Source organism: Triturus cristatus, chromosome 6 (assembly GCF_964204655.1).
Source record: "Triturus cristatus chromosome 6, aTriCri1.1, whole genome shotgun sequence".
Classification (NCBI taxonomy): Eukaryota; Metazoa; Chordata; class Amphibia; order Caudata; family Salamandridae; genus Triturus; species Triturus cristatus.
Window position 1 is genome coordinate 577160355 of NC_140589.1, and position 14375 is coordinate 577174729.

Below are 14375 nucleotides of genomic sequence, written 5' to 3' on the forward strand. Positions count from 1 at the left end.
AGAAAGAGAAAGAGAGAGAAAGAGAGAACGAGAGCGAGCGCAAGAGCGAGAGATAGAGCGAGAGATAGAGCGAGAGATAGAGAGCGAGAGATAGAGAGCGAGATAGAGAGCGAGAGCGAGAGACCTTTCAATGCACTACAAAGCAAGGTCTGACATCAGTAGTGGAAATATACCTACAGCAGTCGGAAATCTGTCAGGTTTAACTGCTCCTGGGAAGAAAGCCAGCAAATCTGAAAGAGGAAAGTTACTCAGATAATAATGACATACAGTTCGGAGTAAAAACTACTCTAACTATATGTAATGTATTGGAAATAATAGGTCTGTGCAGCCAAAGCTGTCAGCATGGGAGACCTAAAAATAAATTATAATCGCCCGAATAATTATCTTCTTTTGGCCTCCAAGTCTTAGAGCCTGAATAACAATCATTAAAGAAATTGCATCGCTTTACCGTTCAAAAGCGCTATATATGTTACATTTAATTTTTCATGGATGGTCAGCACAGCTAAAGGTATTTATTATATTGGGTCGCATGAAGAACTACATTTTATTTGAGACATGCAAAAAGTAATTCTGCTTCGTAAGAAAAGGTTACAGATTTAACAAGTGAATATTTCGCTCATAAACACAACAGTTACCGTCTTTGAGGGCTAATATAAGGCAGGAAAACAATACAAATTTCAAATTGAAATCAGTTCAGACAGTCAAAAACCATCCTTATAAAAGAAAATCTGAAAAAGTAACTAAACATATAAGTAGGGGCAAAAACTTCAGCTTTCAATGAAGTGTGGTTGCTCTGCTCCCTATGTACTCCAGGAACATAAACAGGATAAAAAAGCAGATGTAGCATCAGATTTTTTTTTTAACAGGTTTACCAGCTATTGAAGACAATTTCACCTCATTGTATGCATAGAAAGCACACCCACTCTTTCAAGGCACTACATAACACTAGCCCAGCATACCTCAACAACTGTATCTGCTTTCACAAACCTTTCAAACACCTTCACTCGTCCGGACTCCTACTTGCACAAATCGTAAACTACAGAAAACCAGATACAGCAGTCAAGCCTTCTCCTACATTGCTTCTAAAGCACGAGATAACCAGCCGCAACACAGAAGTGCCCCCTCCTCACTTTTTGAATCCCGCAAGAAGATGAAAACCTGGCTTTCCGAGCAGTAGTCCCACTAGGTCCTATGTGTACCTAGACTCAGACCAGTTAGAGCCAGGATACTCTACCGGTGATAGTGCCCTCTACATATCTGCATTGCATCTGTATTACAACAGAACATAACAGATATGGCTTAGGCATAGATCTGAAATGTGGTTTATGTCGGCAATACCACACAGAAATGAAGGCACATTTTTTGACTTTGTACCGATCAATTCTTCAGTGGACAGACCTTTGACTTGTGAATAAGGAGCAATACTAGTTAATTCATTGTAATAAAAATGTTGCTTTCCACCTAAAAGAAAATTACTGAATGGAACGCTTAGAGCTTCTGCACATTCAGAACCATGCTGTATAATTTTTGTACTAATAAGTGTTCAATCTTTATGTAATGACGATTATCTTCACACAGAGATTTAGACAGCTCGTAATCCACAATTTATTATTGAAATTTTCAAGGCAAAAGTCATAACTTGCTGCCAGTTTTAAAATCATTGAATTTAGCATTTTTATTTGATAGACAGCAGACATTCCTGTAAACCTACCAAGAGTGAGCTAGTACGGGCTGTTTTGTTCAAAGTATTTTTGACAACCTTATATTTTGGTAACTTTTCTTGTTCATCATCCCTAGGGTTATCAGTACCACGTTTGTGCAACTATTAGAACAAAACATGATGAATTTTAACAATGCTTTACTTTGGAAAATAAGGCATGAGTTTTTTTTTTGTTTTTTTAAACATGAGGCAGGATATACCCTAGGTGGGCAGGATACAATAGAATTTGTTATGTTAGCACCCATAAATTTTCAAAAAGAAAGGAAAGGCTATATTTTGGACAAGACATTTATTTTTAATAGCTCTTTTTATTAAATGTTTACAGCTGGTACAAACAGTACACACATTAAAAAACAAATCAACACATTTACAGTTTATGTCACACAGTCTCTTACCCATCAGAGGAAAACTAAGCCAGTCCAGTAGCCCCCCCCCCCCCATATGCGCCATGGTAGTACACAAAAAGAATCTCTCCCATTGCATTGCCCCATATACAAGCATTGTGGCGTCTCTGGGCACCCCTCCCCCAACTTCTCCGCATCTAAAGTGTGTTATTCTAGGTCTCTGAATTCCTCTGGCCTTATGGAAAGATTCCTCTGCCTAAATGCACCAGTCTAAACTCGCCAACCATTGGCCTATGTGTGGAACCCTCTGGCTGCCCCACAGCTGCATGATATCCCTCCTCACCACAATCAGGGCAATATTGCAGACTAATAAAATGTATTTGGGTAGTATCTGCTCACACCATATGCCATGGGTCGCCAGCGCCGTTCCCAATGTCATAGTCTGAGTGGGATGGCTGGTACGGTACAAGTGGCAGAAGTAGCCCCCCTTTTCTTCTGAAACCATGTGGTATCTGCCTGCCTTTGATTCTTGTTGAGAATCAAAGGGCCAACCATTAACGAACAGTAGCTGAGTCACCATGTAGTACAGATGGCGGTTTGGGCGTGCTCTTCAACCCTCATATGGATTTCTGCTCAGCATCTCCAGCCTAAAGGAATGCTACAGCCCTTCTGTACTGTGTATTCTGTAACATATCTAGGAGCTTGGGCAAGGTGATAATTTTGTAGAGGGCGGCTCTACCCAGCAGCAAGAGCGTATGTTTCCCACATCTGTTTTATACTCCTCAACGACCTTTCCTAACTTACACCTAAGGAAGGCCATCTGATTAAGTTTAATGTATATACTTGGGTATATAAAGGCCTCCTGCGACCAGGGCTGGGGGCTCTTCCAGGACACTGGTGGCTGCCATAGGGAGAGAGGGAACACCACTGGCTTGTTCCAGATGATATGCATCCCTGAGTGTTTTCCGAATATGTCTAGGATCTATACAAATTGTGGTGTGGACTGAGCCAGGTCCACCAAAGAGAGCAGGAGATGGTCCACATATGGTGAGATCTCATCCTTCCAGGCTAGGACCCACCTTATTCCTTAATTACTTATTCTGGGCATCTACCCACACCCAATAAGTCAAGGGCTCCAGCACCAACACAAACAGGAAAGGTGAATGGGGGCATCCATGTCTTGCCCAGATGCTCAACTCAAATGCCCTTGACAGCACTCCATTGATCTTAACCCACGCTTGGGTCTGGTATAGAGAAGTCAGACCCATACCATGAACTCTGGCCTGAACTCCATCTTCTGTAGAACTGCCAACAAGTAGAACACACTACAGAGTCAAATGTCTTTTCCACATCTAGTGTCAGCAGAACCGCCGGCTTTCTCAAAGCATGGCATCTTGCCAAGAATCTGAACAGCTGCCTTTGGTTGTGCTTCGTGGAACTTTAAGGCATAAAACCCAACTAGTCTGTGGCTATCAGTTTGTCTATGACCTGAATCAGTCAATTCGCCAGCACCTTCACCAGAATCTTCACTTCCAGACTGACCAAAGTGATAGGCCTACATGAGGCACACTGCTCTAACAGTTTACCTCCTTTACCAATCAGCACTATGGTGGCCATCTGACCTTCTTAGCTCATAACACATATCCCTAACAGAGTCTACTAGTTTACTCCCAAGGCATATAGAAAAGTTCACACAGGAATCTGTTGGGGCCAGGAGCTTTCCCTACTTTCAACTGAATTAGCGCCATCCTAATCGCCTCAATTCCAATGTTTCCATCAAGCATCTGTCATCATTATTGATATTATTATCAAGTACAGCGGTCGGACCTCGCCCCCTGACTCCTCCCCGCTGGAGGATAGACTCCTAGATGAATACTTGCCGGAAAAGGTAGTCTCCCTTACTTATAAGAAGCTCCTCCATCATACCCCTGATCCTCTCGAAACACTTAATGGGAAATGGGTGGCGGACGGCCTAGAAGTGAACGAAGACGAATGGCGGGAGGCGGTGGCATCCCCCCAGGAGTTGGGTATATCCGCTCGATTACGGCTAGTCCAACAGAAGATCCTCCATAGGACCTACGTCACTGGACCACAAATGATACATGGGATGGGGGATAGGGGTGAGTTCCATAGGGGGTGTGGACAGGTGGGCACTTTCGTGCACATCCTCTGGGACTGTGACCGTATCCAGTGGAATTGGCAAGCAATACACCAAACCTTTAGGTCTGTCTTGCCAAAACAAATACACCCGGAAGCGAAACGTTGTATCCTTAACATTTCGGAGCCCACCGACCTCACCACTTCCGAGAGGACCTGGGTAACTCTGGGTCTTTCGGCGGCCAGGAGGGATATAGCACAGTACTGGGGCTCCGATACTCCACCCACACTGCTTCAGTGGAAACAAAACATGGACTGGTGCATGTTTCGGGAAAAAACTGTATATGTTGCAAGAGGTTGTCCTAAAAAGTGGTCCACAATTTGGGGGGCATGGAACTCATACAGAGGTGATATTTGCTACGCCCCATTGGTACCAACTGATGATGAAGACTTATCCTCTTGAGTCCAAAAGTATGATTTACCATGTGTGCTTCTCTTGATGATTCGTGATCGTTGTATTGCTGATATATGTTATATTGCTCAATGAAATATCAAAGCTGCTGTCTCTAAGTTTTTCAATAAACAGAGTTAAAAAAAAAAAAGAGAGAAAGTACAGCAGTCGGAATATAGTCAACAAACTTACGACATTCCTGTCACTCCGTCCTCATCTGAGAACCATATAGGCCCCCAGGTAAGTCGCAAATATCTCTGCCATTCTCCCCTGCATCGTGGACCATATCCCCATACTTATCCTCTATCAGTGGCATCCATCGAAGACCCCCTTCTCTATGCACTAACCATGCCAATAGTGCGCCTGCTTTATTCCAGACTTCATATACTTCATATAGTCATGTTGCTTGAACCTATAGTACGCCAGCGCCTCCTGCTCCCTTAGCCTTTTATACTCCTCTAAGCCTACCACTGGGAGAAGTTATCTCCCAGGGTAGTGACTGTCCTAGCCTGTTCCACTGCCTTATATGCTTTCCAACAAACAACAAGGTCTCAACTAGAGATCATTAAAGCAGGACAGTAAAAATGGTGATATCAATCACAATGGGGATAGGGAACAAAAGAAGGGAGACCACAACGAGAATGGTAGGCCGAAAAGGTTATTATTTGTAGGTAGTTAAGCAGCACTACAGTACAAATTAATATACAATGACCATAACACACAAAGTGAGCACTGAGCGTGATGGTGAGCGGCTCAGTGACACAGGGGTGAAGAGAGCAGCGTGAATGGTGATATTGAATAAAAGGAAGAAATGTGGTCAAAAGTACAAACAATTATATACATTGTTGGTATTCAGGATTTAAGGCAGATCATTTGACCACAACAGCGCCAAAGTTCTTGGCTGGGTAGTCGACAGCGTTTCAACCTAGATGATTTCAGGCCTTCATCAGGACAATGCTCATTAGTTTAGAGGTAGTGCTGTTTAGAGTAGGAGAAGAGACCTAGATCAGTAACAGAGGTCCAAGCGAGAAGAAAGGAGGACGGATGTCAAGGCAATGTGTCAGGATCCCTAATGTGAGTTCCAAAACGATGCGCAAGGAATTAAGTTCTATGGGCGCTTCAGTTTTGAATGGTTTTCAATGGTCGAGTTTGTGGCATGCCCGCATTTCCAAGATGGCCGCGCAGACGTTGGGGGTCGGCGGTCTAGTTGCTAACAGATCTAGAGGGAGACGATGTGACGCGCGCGCGCCTGAGGTAGTGCGCACTTCACCAAGATTTTTCCTCAGAGAAGACGTGTTAGAGAGAGTTCCCAGTTCTGAAGAGAATACTTTGTCGAAGAAGTTTTCCAGAGTGACGCAAGAGAGTTGTGTCGATACTTACCGAAGAGAACAGAAAAAGTCGCAGAGTCCGTAGAGGCAACTTACTGAGAGTAGAGTTCGGAGTTTTTCCTCGTCGCTTCAGGAAACGAGACACGACTTCTACAGCACCAGAAGAGAAGACAGAAGAAAGCTAAGTGAATATTGATAGTTTATCAAAGGTCACATTAAATGATAAGTAGTGTTGGGTGACGCAATAAATAAAGACTTACCAGGGACGGCTGAGATCAGTTTACCGAGTCCTGAAAAGAAAAGAAGTATATTGCAGTATACAGTAAAGGTTACTAAGGGTAAAAACATATTAAAGACTATAAGAACAGCCAACTAAGAAAGTAGGGAGTAAGACTTACCAGAGCCATAACAATCCGCAGAAACCATAGGAGAGGAAGCAACTGAAGTTCAAGCATAAAGAATCCTCTAGAAGTCTACAGTTATTAGTATAACTAGAAGCAGAAAAGAAAGAAGAGAAATCACGAGAAGAAAGATTGATGGTAGGTCAAAAAAGAGAGGGTTAAAAGATATTAAGACTACAAGATAAATAGGGATAATAACGAATATATGTTTTACAGATAATTAGTGACATCAATAACAAGAAAGAAGAAAAAGGCAGAGTTGAACAAGAAGAGAGGCACAGAGTTCAGGATACCTGGGTAGGTAGGAAACACCATTAGAGGAAAGAAGAAAAGAGACAGGGTAGAGTAGAGGAGGAATAATAATAATAAAATGTTGTGTGCTTAGTTACCTCAGGAATCTTCATTAGCAGAGAGATAGCTGAAGAAGAATTCCAGATAGGAAAACCAAAAGGTCCAGAACCAGTCTCTTCTCTCGTTTGTTATTTTATCCAATTCCCCCTTCCCCCTTGCCGATCAGTTAGAGCCCAAGACATTCCTTGGGACTGAGTGATTGGTAGTGGGAGTCGGGAAACTAGCAGCTTCTGTTCCTGTGCAAGACAACGGCAACCAGCGGGAAGCTGAAGGTGAGCCTTGACAGAGTGAAGTGCCCACGTATTAATCTTGCACCCGAACAGAAAAGAAATGGTTGAGGGAATAAATTTACAGACTTTAGGGTCAGTCCTAGAGGCGATACAAAAGGAATTGGTAGGAGTTAAGGAAGAGAATCAAAGTCTAAGGCAGGAGGTCATGAATTCTAGGAAAGAGACGGCAGAATTAGCACAGAGGATAAGACAACCGTATTCAACTGGAAGGGAGGGTCCCACCACTTCAATGGGAGAGACAAATAAGCTAACAATGCAAGTGATACATTACTTGTCGCCAGTAATACCATTGGCAGCGCCAGAGAGGTTTAGTGGGGACCCACAAAAAGCGCAGGTGTTTATTACACAATGTTCACTACATTTCATGTGTCGCCCTTCTATCTTTCCTGATGCGCAGTCGAAAGTAGCCTTCATTTTGTCATATTTAAGCGGAGATGCAGCAGCATGGTCGTTGCCGATAGTCACACGAGATGATCCATTATTGCAGAATTTTGATGAGTTCAAGAAAGAATTTTTGAGAATCTTTGACCGAAGACGGATCTCTCAAGCAGTAGATAACGAGCTCTTGGAATTGAAGCAGGGAAATAGAGACTTAGTGGCTTATCTAGCTCAATTCAACAAACTTGTAATGGAGACTGATTGGCCGGAGAACAAGAGGACAGGAATATTTTATCGAGGGTTGCGAGATGAATTAAAAGATGGCTTGGCTCAGATACCGAATCGTCCAACTGAAATTTCCGCCCTGATTGACCTAGTGCTAGAACTGGATTTCCGGCAGGAAGAGAGAAGAGGAGAGAGAAGACGGGAGTACAGAAGTACGGTTCCGCGATTCGATCAAGCTAAGGCTGAAACAGGAAGGAGTTCGGAAGGAACCACAGGATCTGAACCTATGCAAATAGGAACGATTCGAGGACCGCTCACAAAGGAGGAGAAGGAGAAGAGGCGAGCCAACAACTTATGCATGTATTGTGGATCTAGTGGGCATTTTGTGCGAAATTGTCCAAAAAAGCCAAAGGGTTCATTTAAGCCAAAGGAAAACTCGCAGCACCACCTGTAGAAGGAGTTGTGCAGGTGGATGCGAATCAGAAATCAACTCCTCAGGAACATCGGCTGGCGAATACATTACAGTCGTCTTCGCCTCATTTGATTTTATCTTTGACGATCCGTTTGAGAAAAAATAATGAAAGGAGTGACTGTGATGGTGGACTCAGGAGCCACAGGTAATTTCTGCGATCAGAAATTCGCAACTAAGATTGGGCTGCAAGCAATTGCCAAGGCTAAAAGTGAACCAGTTCGGGCAATCGATGGTACCAATCTATCCTCAGGGCCAATCACGAGTCACACGGAGTTGATAGAGCTGATTCAAGAAGATGGGCATAGAGAAGCTATGCACTTTAATTTAATTGATGCCCCCCAATTTCAGCTTATATTGGGGCTTCCTTGGCTCACAGAGCACAATCCTTCGATCAATTGGAGCAACAGAACAATTGAAATGAACTCGGCATATTGTAGAGAGAACTGTTTTGGGGTCTACGAGACAACGAGTAAACAGAATCCGGCTCATGCCTTATGTTCAGCGGAAGTCTCTGTGTGCGTAATAAATACTCAAACAATTCCACAAGAATATCAAGATTTCGAGGACGTTTTCAACGAACAGGAAGCAGAGCAACTGCCGCCTCATCATGTTTACGACTGCAAAATAGACTTGGAGCCAGGGGCAAACTTGCCTTGCAGCCGAGTATACGCCTTGACGGAACAAGAGAATCATTACCTAAAGGAGTATATCGACAAGTATCTGGCCAATGGATTTATACGTCCTTCCCAATCGCCGGTGTCCTCGCCACTATTTTTTGTGCCTAAGAAGGAGCAGGGCGAGTTGAGAACGTGCATTGATTATAGAGCCATAAATCGAATAACAAAGAAGAACAGGTATCCTCTTCCCCTTATCTCCGTCTTGTTGGACCAGATCAAAGGAGCACAGATGTTCACGAAGTTGGATTTAAGGGGAGCTTATCACCTTATTCGAGTTAGAGAGGGAGACGAGTGGAAGACGGCCTTCAGAACACGCTTGGGGCTATTTGAATACCAGGTGATGCCCTATGGGTTGTGTAATGCGCCTGCAGCGTTCCAACACTTCATAAATGATGTGCTCAGTGAATTCATTGATCAATGTGTAATTGTGTATATTGACGATATACTAATCTACTCAACAAATACGCAGGAGCATCAAACACAAGTTCGAGGAGTTCTGCAGAAATTGCGAGAGAACAAACTATTTGTCAAGTTGGAGAAATGTGCTTTTGGAGTTCCACAGGTAGAGTTCTTGGGCTTTGTAATCTCGCCAGCAGGCATTCATATGGACAAACAAAAGATTCAGGCCGTACAAGAATGGAAGTCGCCCACTTGTGTGAAAGAAGTCCAAGCGTTTATTGGGTTCGCAAATTTCTATCGGAGATTTATTGGAGAATTCTCCCGACGAATACTACCTTTAACGCGACTCCTGAAGAAGGGAACACGATTCGAATGGTCGGAGGAAGCAGAGCAAGCCTTTAAAGATTTGAAGATAGAGTTCACCACTGCGCCAATCCTCCTTCATGCCGATCCGATGGAGCCCTTTTATGTCGAGACAGATGCTTCGGACCTTGCGATTGGTAGGGTTCTATCTCAAAGGAATAAGGAAACGGGCCAGTTACACCCGGTGGCTTATCGGTCCAGGAAGTTGACACCAGCAGAAATCAATTATACGATTACGGAAAAAGAGTTGCTGGCGATAAAAGACGCCTTCAAGGAGTGGAGACATTATCTAATGGGGGCCCAACAGTCTACATGGACCATCGGAACTTAAAATTCCTGAAGTCAGCCAGAACATTGACACCTCGCCAACTCCGTTGGTCTCTGTACTTTGCAGATTACGATTTTGTGATAACCTATTGGCCGGGAGCACAGAATGGAAAGGCGGATGCTTTGTCTAGGTTGGGAACCGGAGAAGAAAGAAGCCCACTAAGCGCTCAAGTAATCATACCGGATACCAAGATTATAGGCGCCACTGATATCTTGAACTTTAAGGAAAAGGTAACCCAAGCTCTAACCCCAGAAGAAATGCAGAGATGGGCGCAACTAGAACCTGGAAGAGAAGTTCGCAATGAATTACCATTTAAAGAAGGTGCATTGTATTTGCCGACTATAGCATTGCAGAAGCAAGTCTTGCAGGAATGCCATGATCATCTGTTGGCTGGCCACAAGGGAGAGTCCAAGACAACCGACCTAATTAAAAGAAAGTATTGGTGGCCACAGATGAGTAAAGACATTGAACAATATGTAAAGACTTGTGAGATATGCGCTCAGGGAAAATCAGAACGGCACGCACCACATGGGCTGTTGCAACCCCTTCCCATTCCTCCTCATCCTTGGCATACAATCACCCTAGACTTAATTACAGACTTACCACCTTGTCAAGGGACAAATACAATACTAGTAATAGTAGATGCATACACGAAAATGACACACTTCTTGGCCTTAAAGGGAATCCCTACAGCAAAACAGTTAGCAAGGCACTTTAGTACACAGATTGTCAGATTACATGGAATACCCAAGATCGTAATATCAGACCGGGGCACCCAATTTGTTTCACATTTCTGGAAGGCTTTTATGAAAGGGTTAGGAGTAGAAACTCGTTTTTCCACCAGTTTCCATCCGGAGACGGATGGACAAACGGAAAGGGTGAACCAGGAATTGGAGCAATATTTACGATTGTTCTTGCTGAAACAGGAGGGAGAATGGCCGGACTACTTGTGGACAGCAGAATTCGCTCATAATAACGCGAAGAATGTGTCCACTGGATATTCCCCGTTCTACTTAAACTATGGTAGACATCCAAATTCCGCAGTACAAGATGTGGAGCTCACAGTCCCAGCAGCCAAGGATTTGGTAGCTCATTTAAAGTCAGTGCATGAAGAAGCGTCAAAGAATCTAGTACAGGCTAAGGAAAAGTATAAGAAATACGCAGATAAGAAAAGAAAGAAACCCCCCCCCACTAGGAATTGGAGATAAAGTCTGGTTGAATACAAAAAATTTAAGGTTAAAAGGGAACCGAAAATTTCAGCCACGATTTATCGGCCCTTACCCAATTGCAGAGCAGATCGGTCCAGTGACCTATAAATTGACCTTACCCTCCCAATTCAAAATTCACCCGGTATTTCATGTTTCCCTTTTGAAGAAGGCAGTTTCTGATTTGAGAAAAGAACCAATTCCAAAACCAATCCAGCTAGATACAGGACTAGAGTTTGAGGTGAAAGAAATTCTGGACTCAAAATTAGTCAGAGGAAAACTGTACTATTTGGTAGATTGGAAAGGCTACGGTCCAGAGGAGCGGTCTTGGGAATCAGATTCAGATGTTCATGCTCCTAGGCTAATAAGACTTTTTTGTCAGCGCAATCCAACCAAGCCCAGAGTGGAAGGACCATCCTTGGTGGGGGGTACTGTCAGGATCCCTAATGTGAGTTCCAAAACGATGCGCAAGGAATTAAGTTCTATGGGCGCTTCAGTTTTGAATGGTTTTCAATGGTCGAGTTTGTGGCATGCCCGCATTTCCAAGATGGCCGCGCAGACGTTGGGGTCGGCGGTCTAGTTGCTAACAGATCTAGAGGGAGACATTGTGACGCGCGCGCGCCTGAGGTAGTGCGCACTTCACCAAGATTTTTCCTCAGAGAAGACGTGTTAGAGAGAGTTCCCAGTTCTGAAGAGAATACTTTGTCGAAGAAGTTTTCCAGAGTGACGCAAGAGAGTTGTGTCGATACTTACCGAAGAGAACAGAAAAAGTCGCAGAGTCCGTAGAGGCAACTTACTGAGAGTAGAGTTCGGAGTTTTTCCTCGTCGCTTCAGGAAACGAGACACGACTTCTACAGCACCAGAAGAGAAGACAGAAGAAAGCTAAGTGAATATTGATAGTTTATCAAAGGTCACATTAAATGATAAGTAGTGTTGGGTGACGCAATAAATAAAGACTTACCAGGGACGGCTGAGATCAGTTTACCGAGTCCTGAAAAGAAAAGAAGTATATTGCAGTATACAGTAAAGGTTACTAAGGGTAAAAACATGTTAAAGACTATAAGAACAGCCAACTAAGAAAGTAGGGAGTAAGACTTACCAGAGCCATAACAATCCGCAGTAACCATAGGAGAGGAAGCAACTGGAGAAGTTCAAGCATAAAGAATCCTCTAGAAGTCTACAGTTATTAGTATAACTAGAAGCAGAAAAATCACGAGAAGAAAGATTGATGGTAGGTCAAAAAAGAGAGGGTTAAAAGATATTAAGACTACAAGATAAATAGGGATAATAACGAATATATGTTTTACAGATAATTAGTGACATCAATAACAAGAAAGAAGAAAAAGGCAGAGTTGAACAAGAAGAGAGGCACAGAGTTCAGGATACCTGGGTAGGTAGGAAACACCATTAGAGGAAAGAAGAAAAGAGACAGGGTAGAGTAGAGGAGGAATAATAATAATAAAATGTTGTGTGCTTAGTTACCTCAGGAATCTTCAGTAGCAGAGAGATAGCTGAAGAAGAATTCCAGATAGGAAAACCAGAAGGTCCAGAACCAGTCACTTCTCTCGTTTGTTATTTTATCCAATTCCCCCTTCCCCCTTGCCGATCAGTTAGAGCCCAAGACATTCCTTGGGACTGAGTGATTGGTAGTGGGAGTCGGGAAACTAGCAGCTTCTGTTCCTGTGCAAGACAACGGCAACCAGCGGGAAGCTGAAGGTGAGCCTTGACACAATGGGAATTACTTAAGCTGGATATTGATTGAATCAAGCGTCCGGGTAGAGGCAGCCAGCAAGTAGAGCATACAGCACGGTGTCCGGAGTCCGTGTCTGTGCTGTGGAAGAAAAAGATGGGTGAAAGGAGGCATTCATTGCCGGTTTGGGAGGCTAGAGGAGCACGCCGGTATCGTAAAAGTAGAAGTATAATTACCCAATTGAGTAGGTCCGACTGCGTGAAAATCCACAGGAGTGAGTGCAATCGGTAACCAAATTATGACTGCTGGTCGCGGAGGTAGTGTACAAAGGGGAGAGAAGGCAGTGAGGCCAGCGTTAATGCGGGGCTGTGTGTAGGAGTAGAATGAGGGCTGGAGGCGGGAATATACACAGGTCCGTAACTTACTAGTTAAAGTCAAAGACGGCAGCAATCCAAAGGAAACTTGCACGTTGGCAGTCAGGAATTAGAAGGGGCTGATGCGGAGGAGTCACTCTCTGTTGTGTGGCCGGGGACGAATGAAGCATTCGGGAGCTCAGTAAATAGGGGAAGCCTGCACTAAGTGCCGTGGCACAGAGTCACGTGACAGGACTGGCCAAGGTCGGGAAACTAGACCGAGGAAGAAAGGTCTGAGGTAGTACCCCTGGGGGACCAGGAAGTGATTGTATACAGAGCAAGAACACCAAGAGTGAAGGGTTCAAAACTGCATGTGGCAGTCAACATAATCTAACATTGTTAATGCGTGACATCAATTGTGCAGAAATTCGCTGTTTAAAACAAGGAATTTGCAGTTACTGAAATAACTTGGGTAAACATGGATATTGTCATAGCAGTGAATGATGCATTCAATGTGCACGAAAACCTATGGAAATTGGTTGTTAAGGAATAACATCAAGCTTGAAGTTAACAATGATTAAAAAAAACAAGTCTGCCTTCAGAGGACAAAGGATTTAGTGGTATAAATATGGGTACCCAGACCCCAAGATTTTAGATCACTTCTGGAACAACAAGACGAACCTCTGCCGAGGAGAAGAACCAAGGAAGCTCTAGGAGTTGGACTGCCCCTCTGCCAGTGTGCTGGGTTGGCATACAAAGGTATCTTCAGTGCCAAGTAGAGGAGAAGGAACTTTTAAAGAACTTTTATCATCTTGCAGGATATTACTCCAAGGGCTTGAACTTGTGCTTGCCTCCTGCTGAAGTCTCAGGGACAAAAGACTTTACCACCAGCTCCCCTCAGAATTTCCTTGCTGGGAATTCTGTCTGCAGAAGCCTGCAAGTTGCTGGAAGCGCAACTCAACGAGAAGAAGCGTGTCGCAGTCGCAGCTGTTGCCGTCGCACCGTCGGAGAAGAGAGTCGCCGCCGCAGAGGTCGCCACCGCATCACCAGAGAAGTGCGTCGCAGGGCCTGTCGTGGCTCCAAAGTTACAGACTTCGCCGCACGGCCGCCGGGGAGGCACGCATCGTCTTCACGTCGTCGCATCAAGGGCGCCATCTTATCGCATCGGATTGTCACATCGAGGCGCCATCTTGCCGCATCGTAACCGGAACGCAGTACCAGAATCAACGCATCACCTCCTCTCTGGTAAGGACCAAGACGCATCCCATACTCTGCGCAACCATCGAGGCGCGACGCATGGTCT

The 14375-nt window shown here is 44.2% G+C and overlaps 1 protein-coding gene across 4 annotated transcripts in view; it reads right to left on the reverse strand.

Annotated features, from left to right (window-relative positions):
- Positions 1-14375, reverse strand: part of IBTK (inhibitor of Bruton tyrosine kinase) — a 700505-nt gene that overhangs the window by 649296 nt on the left and 36834 nt on the right. Inside the window, exon 2 of one of the 4 annotated variants that reach the window (XM_085611017.1) lies at positions 178-230. The exons of 2 other annotated variants lie outside the window; for them this stretch is intronic. The gene's annotated coding sequence lies outside the window, so the exon portion shown is untranslated. Of the gene's footprint in view, positions 1-173; positions 231-14375 lie in introns of those variants that run through there. One more of the 4 variants, XM_085611018.1, reaches the window with a different exon arrangement.